This window comes from Budorcas taxicolor, chromosome 3 (assembly GCF_023091745.1).
Source record: "Budorcas taxicolor isolate Tak-1 chromosome 3, Takin1.1, whole genome shotgun sequence".
NCBI classification, from domain to species: domain Eukaryota; kingdom Metazoa; phylum Chordata; class Mammalia; order Artiodactyla; family Bovidae; genus Budorcas; species Budorcas taxicolor.
In genome coordinates, this window is record NC_068912.1 from 6545094 (window position 1) to 6557750 (window position 12657).

At 39.0% G+C, this 12657-nt stretch overlaps 1 protein-coding gene across 1 annotated transcript in view; it reads left to right on the plus strand.

Annotated features, from left to right (window-relative positions):
• RGS5 (regulator of G protein signaling 5) overlaps positions 1–12657 on the plus strand; it is a 52645-nt gene that overhangs the window by 233 nt on the left and 39755 nt on the right. The window lies entirely within an intron of this gene.

A 12657-nucleotide genomic window follows, 5' to 3' on the forward strand; every position in this document is an offset into this window, starting at 1 on the left:
ATATGAGATATAGCATACATCGTTTGTATCCAGAACATCACTTCCTCCAAGGATTTCCTCCTATTTTATAGGTGCTTGTGCAGATTCAAAAGTGTATGGTTAAGAGCATGGATTCCAACATCAAACTGCTTGGGTTTCAATCCTGGTTCCATTGCTTACTATTTGTGTGGTCTTGGGGAACTTATTTGAACTCTCTGTATCTCAGGGTCCCTACTGGCAAAATGGGTCTGTGTGTCTATCTCACTAGCTGGTTATGAGGGCTGAATGAATGACTGTGTGTGAAACTCTCAGAACACTGTCTGGCACATATTAGAACTGCTTAAATGTTAACCTTTATTAATGTACATGAACTCAGAGAGGAACACTCAGCTTTGCAATGAAGCAGAGAGGACTTCTCACTGCTCTTTGTCTTCTGGCTGGATACCATCAGAAGCAGCTAGACTGCTGGACAGAAGACAGTCCTTGGGACATAGAGATTATTTATCAGCTAACATTGTGCTTTTGTTTTTAGACAGAGGAACACCTTTGAGGCTCTGTGGTTATCCTTAGACTGGACAATATTCTAGAGGGAATCCTAAGTATCTAGACTAAGTAAACTGAAGGAGAAGAACCATCTGACTTGTTAGAGAATTTAACCCAACAGTCCTACCTGATGCAAAGAAGTAGGGTTCTCCTTTCTTAAGAATGAATTTGATTGCATTTTGTTTGATTCTACATTGTTTAAAGAAAATAAAGATGATCCTTGTACAGCCTAACTTCATTCCTAAAGGCAGTGGCAATGTTTGCCTAAGAAGGTTGTGCTGTTCAGCAGATCTATACTCTATCTCTAACAAGCTCAGGTTTTCTTTTTGTCAACTTCAACCTTAGAAATAATCTCAAAATGATTTTAAAGAGGTAACATCCTAACAAATTAATTTGTCTCCAACAATACTGAAAAGTGACTGGGAATAAAGCCTACTCTCACTTTGTACTGTCAAAAGCACAGATTATTATTTTTTTTAAGATGTATGTGTGTATATATATATATATATATATATATTTTTTTTTTAAGAGAAATAGAACTTAAGTAATTAGTAGTGAGATGGTAATGGTGAGGTGGGTGATATTGGCTATTGGACCAAACCTGGGGAGGGAGACAGGTTTCATTGCTGGATACCATTTACTGATCTCAGCCTATCTCTCCCTCTATAGAAAGCCCAAAACACAACACCTGGGTGAAAGACTCCTCCTAGAACATGACATGATGCATAATTCTTTCTTTTTCCATTTTCTCAACTCTGAGATTGCATATTTGACTTTTACCACAATTTTAACATATATCTCTAGCCCATTTATTGTTTGAAATCATGTACTTTCCTGTAATGGATAAATCTTACCTTATTAATTGATGAACTCTTTGCTCAGAATGATTAAATCATTGATCTGCTGGTCATTGTGTGATCCTATGATCTACTGCTTGGCATTTAGTGAATACTCAATAAATTTTATTGAAAGTTTGGCACTGTTACTAATATTTCCCTATTTGTTCTTATATATATGCATAATGTTTACTGAGACACATGGATTGAACATATTTTAAATTGATTCCTATAACTGTTTCATATCTGATTCACTAATTTACTACCTACATTGTTATTGATTCACTTTATAATTTTTTTTAAGTCACAGTAAATTCTTATGCTTCAGGATATAACTAATGTTCACATCGAATATTACAGGGCAACCAAGGAGCAAGCTTTTTTTGCATCGATTACCTGAAACTTTTAAGGTATATGGTAGAATCCTGCAATTATGGTATCATATTACATTTTTTTTTCATGATCTGTTACCATTGCAGTCATATTTCCAATTAAGTGCTACCTGTAACGTGTAATTCGGAGAAGTGGAATTGTGGAGCTGGGGAGCTGTTCGAAAATACTAATGGAAAGATTGTTTATTCTAAGGGGAAAATGATACATGAATAAATCCTTCCAAATCTGCTTTCCTTGGCTCTACTCATAGTGGAAAGGTTAGGGAGTAAGGAACAGGCTTAGTTTTGTCATTAACTAATTTGTGTCCATGAGCAGTTTATTTCACTTTCCTGGAATTTTATTTTCTTTCTTCGTAAATGAACATTGGATTAGTTGTTCTATAATTTAAATAAAGTGAGATACACCTGGTTTCAGTGACTAGTGAGAGTTGCAATTAAAGGGAAGGTTTTCTTAATGTATTTCTTTCTGAAAGCTTGGAAGTCAATTAGTGAAAATCATCAAGAATTCAACCCTGTGTTGAAGTCATGGCTGTGGCAGAAGTAATCTACTCAGTGAGACTCTGACTTACAAGAAAGCAACATTTATTTCATGTAAGGGAAGCTTTAGAAAATAGTTCTTTCTCAATGTTTAGGAAAGCATTAAGTCAGAATCAACTTTGATGTATTTGTATAAACTATTCTCCTACTATTTATTTAGATTTTTAAGACTATTACTCATTTAAACTCAAAGTTGGCCTCAGATATTTTTATATATTTAAAAAGACCTATAATAAACATTTGAGAAATGAGTGACCGCCACCCCACAACTTTTACCTTCTGTCGTACTGAGACCTAATGTTGTATGGGTGGGGATATTAGAGAGTCAGTGGAAAAAGAAATGAATCAGTTGAAAGACTTATTTTTACCAGTGATATTCAACTATGAATTTTAGGCTTCTTTAAAACATCCATTTATTTTAAGGCTCCTGAATGTCTGAACAAGTTTAATTTTTAAATATTGCTCTTTGGAAAAATATGAAAGTCTTCTGAAATGAAAAGCATTATTATGATTCCCAGAAGTTATTACCATCATATAAAGCAACCAATGTGGTTATTATTGCTTCTGTCTGGTGGTGTTGATTGCTCCTGATACCAAATCTACAGTCTCTACTAAACTATATAAAGAGGAGTAAAAGAGTAATGAAGACAGCAACTACTGACTAAGAATTTTCCTGAACTGTTTATAAAGTGCCATATCTGACATACATCTGATTTTGGGGGGCTGCTAATAACGAGTGTGTTTAATCCATGGTTCACACAGGTGCTTCTAGTCATCTCAAGTGTGTGGCAATGCTGGGAATTTCAGGAGCTATAGAAAGTAAATGGGGGAAGTCATGCTTCATCTTGTTTTTTATCATTTTACTAAACATCCAGTTTTCCTCCATGTTCTTTATGTGGGTCTAAGTGTTGACAATTTAGAGAAGAAAGGTGGTTAATCAAGCAATCTTAACGTTTTCAAGCTACACAGAAGAAACAAATAGAATGGATCAAGACTCCTGGGTTCACAGAATTACGTAAATACAGCTTTTTCCAAAGGCATGAGCAGATCCTTGGGCAAATTATAGAGAAAAGATAAGTACATAATGAACTGAAACACTGTAGCAATGAACTTGAATAAATGATAAATGAGTCAGAAAGGACACAGGATCATCAAAGAAGCCTAAAGAGATAGTAGAGTTTGAGATCATGCTCTCTGGGACAAGTGTGAATTTAAAGATTGCTGTTGCTGATAGAGAGTCGTGCAACTTACTGGCAACTATTTCAGAGAAATTCTGTAACCTTAAGGAAATGAATAAGGTATATAATAAAATAGGGAGGAGGTGTCCCTAAGAAAAACTTTGTTTCAATTCTTACTGATTAAACAATTTTGACTGTTTCTCTGAATTGCTTTTCAAACCTCCATACTTGCCATAGACATAAGGATAAAATATCTCTCTGGGAAATTGCAATTCAGGTAAGGAGATAAATCCGGGCTTCTCTAGTGGCTCAGGGCTAAAGAATCTGTCTGCCACTGCAGATGTGGGTTCGATCCTGATTCAGAAAGATCCTTTGGAGAAGGAAATGGCAAGCCACTCCAGTATTCTTGCCTGGGAAATCCCATGTATGGAACAGCCTGGCAGGCTACAGTCCATGAGATCACAAAAGAGTCAGACACAACTTAGTGACAAAACAATAACACGGGAAATGAATAAAAATAAAGTAACCAGTAACACTCTGTTGAGAGTTCCTCCCTGTTGAGAGTTCCTCCAACTATGGAGAAATAAATGAATTGAGTGTCAAGAAGCGCAAAAGTAGAGGAAGTGGGCAGGGAGCTAATAGAGCTTTGGCTAGTTGTGCAAAACTGTAAGAAGTCGCAGGGGACTGATGCCTAAAGTTTAAGAACTAAGCCTGAAAGGACCAGGGAGTTTGGTTAGGTTCAGAGAGGAAAAAGAGAGAGAAGGAAGACATTCCAGGCTAAGGGACAGGTCTCCATGTGCAAAGGCAGGGGGTGAGAGGGTCCAGAGAGCCTGATTGACGTTGTAACATCTTTGTGCAATCCGTACTGTCTCTCCCCGGCAAGCAAGGAGACAATTTTGAATTTCCAATCACAGTAAACCTCCTGCGCAGCTTGTCCTTCATACTGTCTCCTTGGGACTTATCCAGTGCCCATCCACTCCGAATCTGAAGATTGAAAAGATCTGTTCATGAAAAAGATTGTCCCCTCTTTTGCCTAAAGACTTCAATTACTAAAAAGACAATCTGTATTTGGAAAGTAGTAGGCACTTAACAAATATTTTGTCAAAAGAATCCACAAATAAATGTATAGCAAGTAGAAACAGACCTGCTTGCAGGTCATCTTGGTGATTTCTCTGTTTCCAAAAGGATTGAGAAGGACAATAGCAGTGACTTTTACGCTGAAATAGGATAAAGAGTATATCTTGTAAAATAAAGAGGGATTCCTGCTAAGGGGCAGTGGATGAGATTGGAAGTAGGGGAAAAAAAGCTTTTCTATAATTTCATCAGGAAAAACCTTGTTAAAGAGGTGAATCTTTTTTTTTTTTTGCTTCTAATGATAGCTTTTCGCAACTGGGAAACCTCATGAAATTGTATCACTGTTGTTTCTCATGCAGTTCCTGTCCCACCTTCTTTAAGGAATTATAATCTGTATTCTAACTGTTGCCTCTTCCTAGTATTTCTTTCATTTGGCCTGGGCTATTTTGAAACACCAATACACAACACTTTTAGACTCCAGAATCTTAAATTTGGAAGGATCCCTGAAAGATAATCTAATTTGTTTCTCCTTCTTTAGCAAAAACTGTTATGGGATAGATGATATCTAGGGAAAGAGTTTATATTTCTGGGGCCAGTGTTAATAGCTTTTGTCTGTCCTGCTGGCCAGAATGCAAAGGAACTAAACTTTACTTAGTTCAGTCAGGATCAATCATTAGTAACAGGAAGCAGAATGTGGCTGGAGGCCAGAAGATAACAGGTTCCTATATCTTTCTTCCTTTAAAGTTCATTAGATAACATTAAACCTGCACTCTATTTTAAAGGCTGAGTCACCCAGAGGATGAAGACCATGAAAGCCTGTTTGTTTTTGACTGAGAAAATAACTCCTAAGTTTACACATTTCAGGGATATTAAAGAAAACCCAGAATAAGAAAGGATGCAAATTCACAGTCTATATTCCCTGCCTTAACATCAGCAATGTAGTGGGGTGAAAAAAATGGACATGGTAACTCCACCTCTATTACTTCCTTAGTTGTATAAACTTGAAAATCTAAGCCTCTCTGAGCTTCATATCCTTATCCATAAATGAGGATATTTATGTTGCTAAGGAGAGATGCTATAAATAATAAATGAAATAATATAAGGTAACTAGGTTTTTGTAAGCAGACGACTATTAACAATCGAATTTCCCTCCGTCCTTCTTTCCCTCTTTGTGTGTTTGTGTGTATGTTTGTGTATTAGTCTCTCAGTCGTGTTCACTCTTTGAGACCCTATGGACTTTAGCTGCCAGGCTTCTCTGTCCATGGAGTTCTCCTGTCAAGAATACTGGAGTGGGTTGTCATGGCCTCCTCCAGGGGATCTTCCTGACCCAGGGATGAAACCCTGGTTTCCTGCATTGCAGGCAGATTCTTTGTGGTCTGAGCCACCAGGGAAGCCCTCCCTTCTTTATGGGTAGTCAGAAAAAAATCATAATCTCATTTTTAAAAACAATAATGATGAGTTTGCATTATAGCATACTATTTTTACCATTTCACCCGTAATTCTTTCAGCAGGTATCCCTTTGCAGAACTCTTAACAAAACATTAAAAACCATGATTATACTGACAAATTAACAACTCTTTAATATCCTTACATATTCAGTAAGTATCCCAATATCTTCAGTGATCTTTTGGTAGTTGGATTGTTTGACCCCTCAGAGTCTAAATGAGAGTCACACAGCTTGGGGGGCTGCTATTAAATTTTATTATTAGACTGATAAACGCTAGTAATTAATTTCATGCACTGAAAGAATGGAGCCTTTTTTTTTTAAATAAATTTTTATTTTTACTTTATTTTACTTTACAATACTGTATTAGTTTTGCCATACATTGACATGAATCCGCCACGGGTGTACACGAGTTCCCAAACATGAACCCCCCCTCTCACCTCCCACCCCATATCATCTCTCTGGATCATCCCTGTGCATCAGCCCCAAGCATGCTGTATCCTGCATCGAACATAGACTGGTGATTCGTTTCTTACATGATAGTATACATGTTTCAATGCCATTCTCCCAAACCATCCCACCCTCTCCCTCTCCCTCAGAGTCCAAAAGTCCGCTCTACACATCTGTGTCTCTTTTGCTGTCTCACATACAGAGTCATTATTACCACCTTTCTAAGTACCATATATATGTGTTAGTATCGGAGAAGGCAATGGCAACCCACTCCAGTGCTCTTGCCTGGAAAATCCCATGGATACTGTATTGGTGTTTTTCTTTCTGGCTTACTTCACTCTGTATGATCAGCTCCAGTTTCATCCATCTCATTAGAACTGATTCGAATGGAGTCTTAACCATGGGACTGCTGGGGAAGTCTCAGGCTAGTGTTCTTCCTACAATTAACCAGGCTCTAACTGCAGAAAGGCTCTTCTTGCAAATGTCCTTTAAGGACCCCTAGAAACTGAGAGACAAGTATCTTCTACCTGGTGCTCCAGGGATCTTCCTGACCCAGGGATTAAATTCACATTTCTTATATCTCCTGCATTGGCAGGTGGGTTCTTGACCCCTAGCACCATCTGGAAGCCAGGGACACAGTAGCTGTCTTAGTTTGGAGTGGTTTGATAGAGTGGCGTGCAGTGAGGCATCCACAGTTCTTAAGCAAGCTGACCTGAGCGGTCTGTCTCATGTGCCCTTTCTCCCACCTCTCACATTCCTTTATTAATTGCAGGAAGCTGCTCCCTGGGCTCCCCATTGACTCTTCTCCATCAAATCATGCTTACTAAGCTCCTACTCTGTGCTGCACACCACGCCCAGGGCTGGAAGTCTGCTGGTGCACAAATCCTTTCTCTATTCTACTTTTGAACAGTGAGGAAACTATCCCATCCTCCCTGAGGTACTGTTGAACTGAGGTTGAATCCTGAGGTTCACACACAAGTCACCCTCCCCTCAAGACTGAATGAGCAACCCCAAGTGACCACCCAGGCACTAATACCACAGAGACCCCAGGGTCACACACTGAGATTGATTCAGAGCCTCTTCAATCTCTCCTGATCAATGGGTTTCCTGCTTTTATTTCTCTTTTTGCTTTCAATTAAATACAAAAGGCTATGTAACATGTGGAAATGATACTGGGTGGGGAATCCAGGGATTCTGAGCTGTAACCTTAGGTTTTACTAAATAGCAGAGGCTACATCATCAATCAATCCCTCCCTTCCTCCTCCTCATTATTGTATTTGTAAAAGGCTGAGAAATCCAATTATATAGTCCTCTGCACTCCTTCCAACTCCACTACTTCATTGTTCTTGATTTGGACACTGTGTATACTGAAGAAAGATTGTACTTTTATTCTAATTTTCTACACTTCTCAGGTTTTACAGAAAGGCCTAGGAACTAACTTCTCAATGTATTATAGCTTGAAAGCATCAATTAAAAGTATGAATTTTTCTTCTAGTCACTTAGGATGTCAATGGACTAAATTCAGTACCCTATGTTTCTTAAAAAATATTTGTACCAAATTCAGAATAAGCTCCTAGTTTATGAAAAACATATATAAGTAGTGAAAAGTGACTTGCTCTTTATTTTGGTAAATTCCATGAAAGAAACAAATGGTTTCAGTTTCTTACACAATTCAAGGGTGAATCAGGATCAGAGACCATGGATTCTAACAATCTAAAATTCCTGGGCAGTTGACCCCTGAACCACTCGAGGGTTATGGGCACCAACCTCCTTGGAATGAAAAATCCACTGGCTCCTCTGGATCCATGGTTTTGCCTCTTTGCTGACTCAGCCATCTGCTGATGGTGTGGTACTGTAGTACTCACTACTGAAAAAAAATCCACATCTAAGTTCAAATCCTTGTCATTCAAGGGTATTTTGCTCACAGTTAATTTAGGTCTCTCTCATCTCTGGAGTACAAGTTCCTCAAGATCGGGGAGCAAAAGTGAAATAAAGACACAAACACACCTCACCTTTGGTGCGCGGTGCTCCTGACTGCTTTCACACTGGGTCACGAGTTCCTCCAGTGAGTGGAGTTGGTGGCCCACTCAGGCTCTTCTGAAAGCTGCCCAGAAAGAGACTCATCCTTTGACTTAACAGTGAGTTTCCATCCTGAGGCTGCCATGAAGTGAAGTTCCAGTGTTAGTCAAGTGTTAGTTGCTCAGTTGTGTCTGACTTTTTGCAAACTCATGGACTGTAGTCCACTAGGTTCCTCTCTGTCCATGGGTTTTCCAGGCAAGAATACTGGTGTGGGTAGCCATTCTCTTCTCCAGGGGAACTTCCCAACCACGGAATCGAACCTGGGTCTTCTGCATTGCATGCAGATTCTTTACTGTCTGAGCCACTAGGAAGGCTGCAATAAGGGTGAATTGGGGTTTCTTGGCTTTCATATAATGAGCCAATTCTCATCTACCAGTTGAGTAGATTATGGAGTACAGGCAGTTCTCAAAGTGGCATGAATATTGCTTCTGACTGCGTGAATCCAGGTCAGGCACATGTATGCAGAGTGACTGCAATTTCTGACTAGAATGAGGACATATACCTTGCCTGTAGACCAGGCACTAGAAATTTGGGCCTTTCTTGGAAAATATGTAGATGAGGCCAGCTGAATCATAGCATACATGCATCACCAACACAGCTAAGGCACATGTGACTTTAGGCTTAATCACTCTGACCATCATTCTCTTGGAAAGTCCAGATGAGGTGTTTCCTTACAAAACATACTATTCAGTTGGCACATTGAGATAAAATACCTTGGCCGGACATTCCTTCTCTTTCAAAAAGGAAATATTGCAAGATTGAAAAGATTCAGCTAATGCTTTGGTTGTCAGTTCAGTTCAGTCCCTCAGTCATGTCTGACCCTTTGCGACCCCATGAATCACAACACAACAGGCCTCCCTGTCCATCACCATCTCCCGGAGTTCACCCAGAATCACGTCCATCGAGTCGGTGATGCCATCCAGCCATCTCATCCTCTGTCGTCCCCTTCTCCTCCTGCCCCCAACCTCTCCCAGCATCAGAGTCTTTTCCAATGAGTCAACTCTTTGCATGAGGTGGCCAAAGTACTGGAGCTTCAGCTTTAGCATCATTCCTTCCAAAGAAATCCCAGGGCTGATCTCCTTCAGAATGGACTGGTTGGATCTCCTTGCAGTCCAAGGGACTCTCAAGAGTCTTCTCCAACACCACAGTTCAAAAGCATCAATTCTTCGGTGCTCAGCCTTCTTCACAGTCCAACTCTCACATCCATACATGACTACTGGAAAAACCATAGCCTTGACTAGAAGGACCTTAGTTGGCAAAGTAATGTCTCTGCTTTTGAATATACTATCTAGGTTGGTCATAACTTTTCTTCCAAGGAGTATATTTTAATTTCATGGCTGCAGTCACCATCTGCAGTGATTTTGGAGCCCCAAAAAATCAAGTCTGATATTGTTTCTGCTGTTTCCCCATCTATTTCCCATGAAGTGATGGGACCAGATGCCATGATCTTCATTTTCTGAATGTTGAGCTTTAAGCCAGCTTTTTCACTCTCCTCTTTCACTTTCATCTAGAGGCTTTTTAGCTCCTCTTCACTTTCTGCCATAAGGGTGGTGTCGTCTGCATATATGAGGTTATTGATATTTCTCCTGGCAATCTTGATTCCAGCTTGTGTTTCTTCCAGACCAGCGTTTCTCATGATGTACTCTGTATATAAGTTAAATAAGCAGGGTGACAATATACAGCCTTGATGTACTCCTTTTCCTATTTGGAACCAGTCTGTTGTTCCATGTCCAGTTCTAACTGTTGCTTCCTGACCTGCATACAGATTTCTCAAGAGGCAGGTTAGGTGGTCTGGTATTCCCATCTCTTGAAGAATTTTCCACAGTTTATTGTGATCCACACAGTCAAAGGCTTTGGCATAGTCAATAAAGCAGAAATAGATACCTGGTTGTAGATACCTGATAATCAGTAGGCTTCATAAACAGCAAATAAGGCTAAGACCATTATTCTATATTCTGCATGCTTTCCTTTCTCTTTTCCAACTGCTTCTCCAGACACTTCTTAAAACAATACCTAACCCATTAGATAAAATACCACTTGGAATCCTAAACTCTACATTCTAGAAAGATGTTAGAACTATCATATTAGACTCAGAAGAAGAGAAGAGACAAAATATAATACTTGAAAAATGTGAAGTGATAGACTGCATAAGTGCTCAGTATTGGTAGTGAACTGAGTGGAGTTGTTTTGTCAAGCTACTACTGTTTGACAAATTTTGTGAAGACCATATGTTTCTTGATGAGGCACTTGTCTGTTATAATTCAGGAAGTTTAGAAAGAATCAAGATGTTTCATTAACAAAGTACTTTGTTGTATTTGGTAACTTAAGTAATAGTTTTCAAGAGATACCTGGATCGACAGGAGCATGGGACTGAATGACCTGTGCACTTTGGGACAAGGTCAACAGTGCATCACAAGACTTGCAGACTTTCCCAGAAGAGCCCACTGTCTAAGGTTGGTGCTTTCTGACGACAAGTTTCCAGAGTCTTGGACTTTGTTTCTGAATCTCCCAATGCCAAATAGTATATCACTTGAACACACACATGCATGCTTGTGCACATGTGCACACATACACACACCTGAATTTTTTATGACTTGGAGAAAAGATGGCTTGGTTGAATCAGAGATCCATGTAGACAGCTTAAAAGTGTCTGCATTGTCTAGGAGGAAGCATTTTTTTTTTTTTTTTCATATAGATGCATTGTAGATCAATGGGGATTTTTTCTTCTCTTCACAGGTTGAATTTTACACTTTTTCCTTTAGCTGGCAACAGTGAAGAAAAACACTTTCCGTAACTTGGGATTGTCTCAAAATTCAAATTTGACAATTTGAAAAGCCTTACATTATTTTTTTCCAATTGCCTTCTAGTTTTTATCTTCCAGATCTTCTAAGAATAGCTTAACCTTTGTCTCCCTTCCTGGTTCAGACAGGGTCTTGTTTGCAGTTATGTTGAAATGTGAGTGCAGATGGCTGGACTGCAGCTGAAGGAAAGGAATATGTAGCTTTCACTCGCTACTTAAGGAACATATTTTGTCAAATAGATGCCAGCTTAAGAGAATGAAAAAGACAAGGTTAGCAAAGACAACCAACAATTGTGACAGTTGTAGAATTGAGTGTCTAGCACAATTTTGGTTATGTATACACACATAATAAAGGCTGAGTGACTCAGATTCATAGATTCTGCCCCTTGAGATGAGAAGTGATGTCACCAAATTCTTTGGTGACTTGTCCAAGACCACATAGCTAGTTACAGTCGCAGATACTTCAGGGTCTCTGGATTTACCTGTCCATTTCATTTTGTCTGATGAACTTTAATTTATGAATTTCGTGTCTACACTTTTAAAATATCTATTTTTACACAAGGCATCATCTTTCAAAAGGTGTTAATTAGGAAACAAACTGTAATCTTTAAGAAAAAAATAATTTAAAAAAACTTCTATGCCTATAGCTGCTAATTACAACATCTGAACTCACAAGAGAGGTGATATAGCATAGTAATTAAGAGCTCAGGAGTTCTGAGTCACAGAGAGATTAAATGATCTGCCCACTTAATTGAAGATCTCACTTAGTTGAAGATCTCACTTCAACTCCTGAGCTCTTAAGTGAGATGGGCTTGACTCATTTACTGGGTGATTTTGGGGCAGATCATTTAATCTCTCTGTGACTCAGTTTTGTCATGTACAAGATGGAAACAATATTTATACTTCCCTCAGGATTGCTATAAACACTAAATAGGGTTATGTATTATATGGATTCAGTAAAACATTTAGCTACCTGGGGAACATGTGCTTTCTCTAAGTGTGTGATTTCTCTTAGTTATTTTTATGTTGAGAGACCCTTGCAGCCAAATCAGAAGAGTCTGCATCCAAAAATTACCTTCATCTCCCTACAGAGTTAAACAAAAAGTATGGAAAAGGGAATCAAATGGAAGGACACACTGCAAAAAAAATTTTTTTGACAGCAAATGAGACAGCAGGTAAGAGGGAGCAGGAGAGAAGGAGGATCACAGGTGACACCTCTGAGGTTGATAGAACAAATGGACTACTGGCAGAATATGTTTGCCTAGGGTAGGTAATGAGGTTATTCCTCTTCACCTGGTCTTACCTGGTCTTCTCCTTCGGGAAATCTCAGATGCTGTCAAGTTAG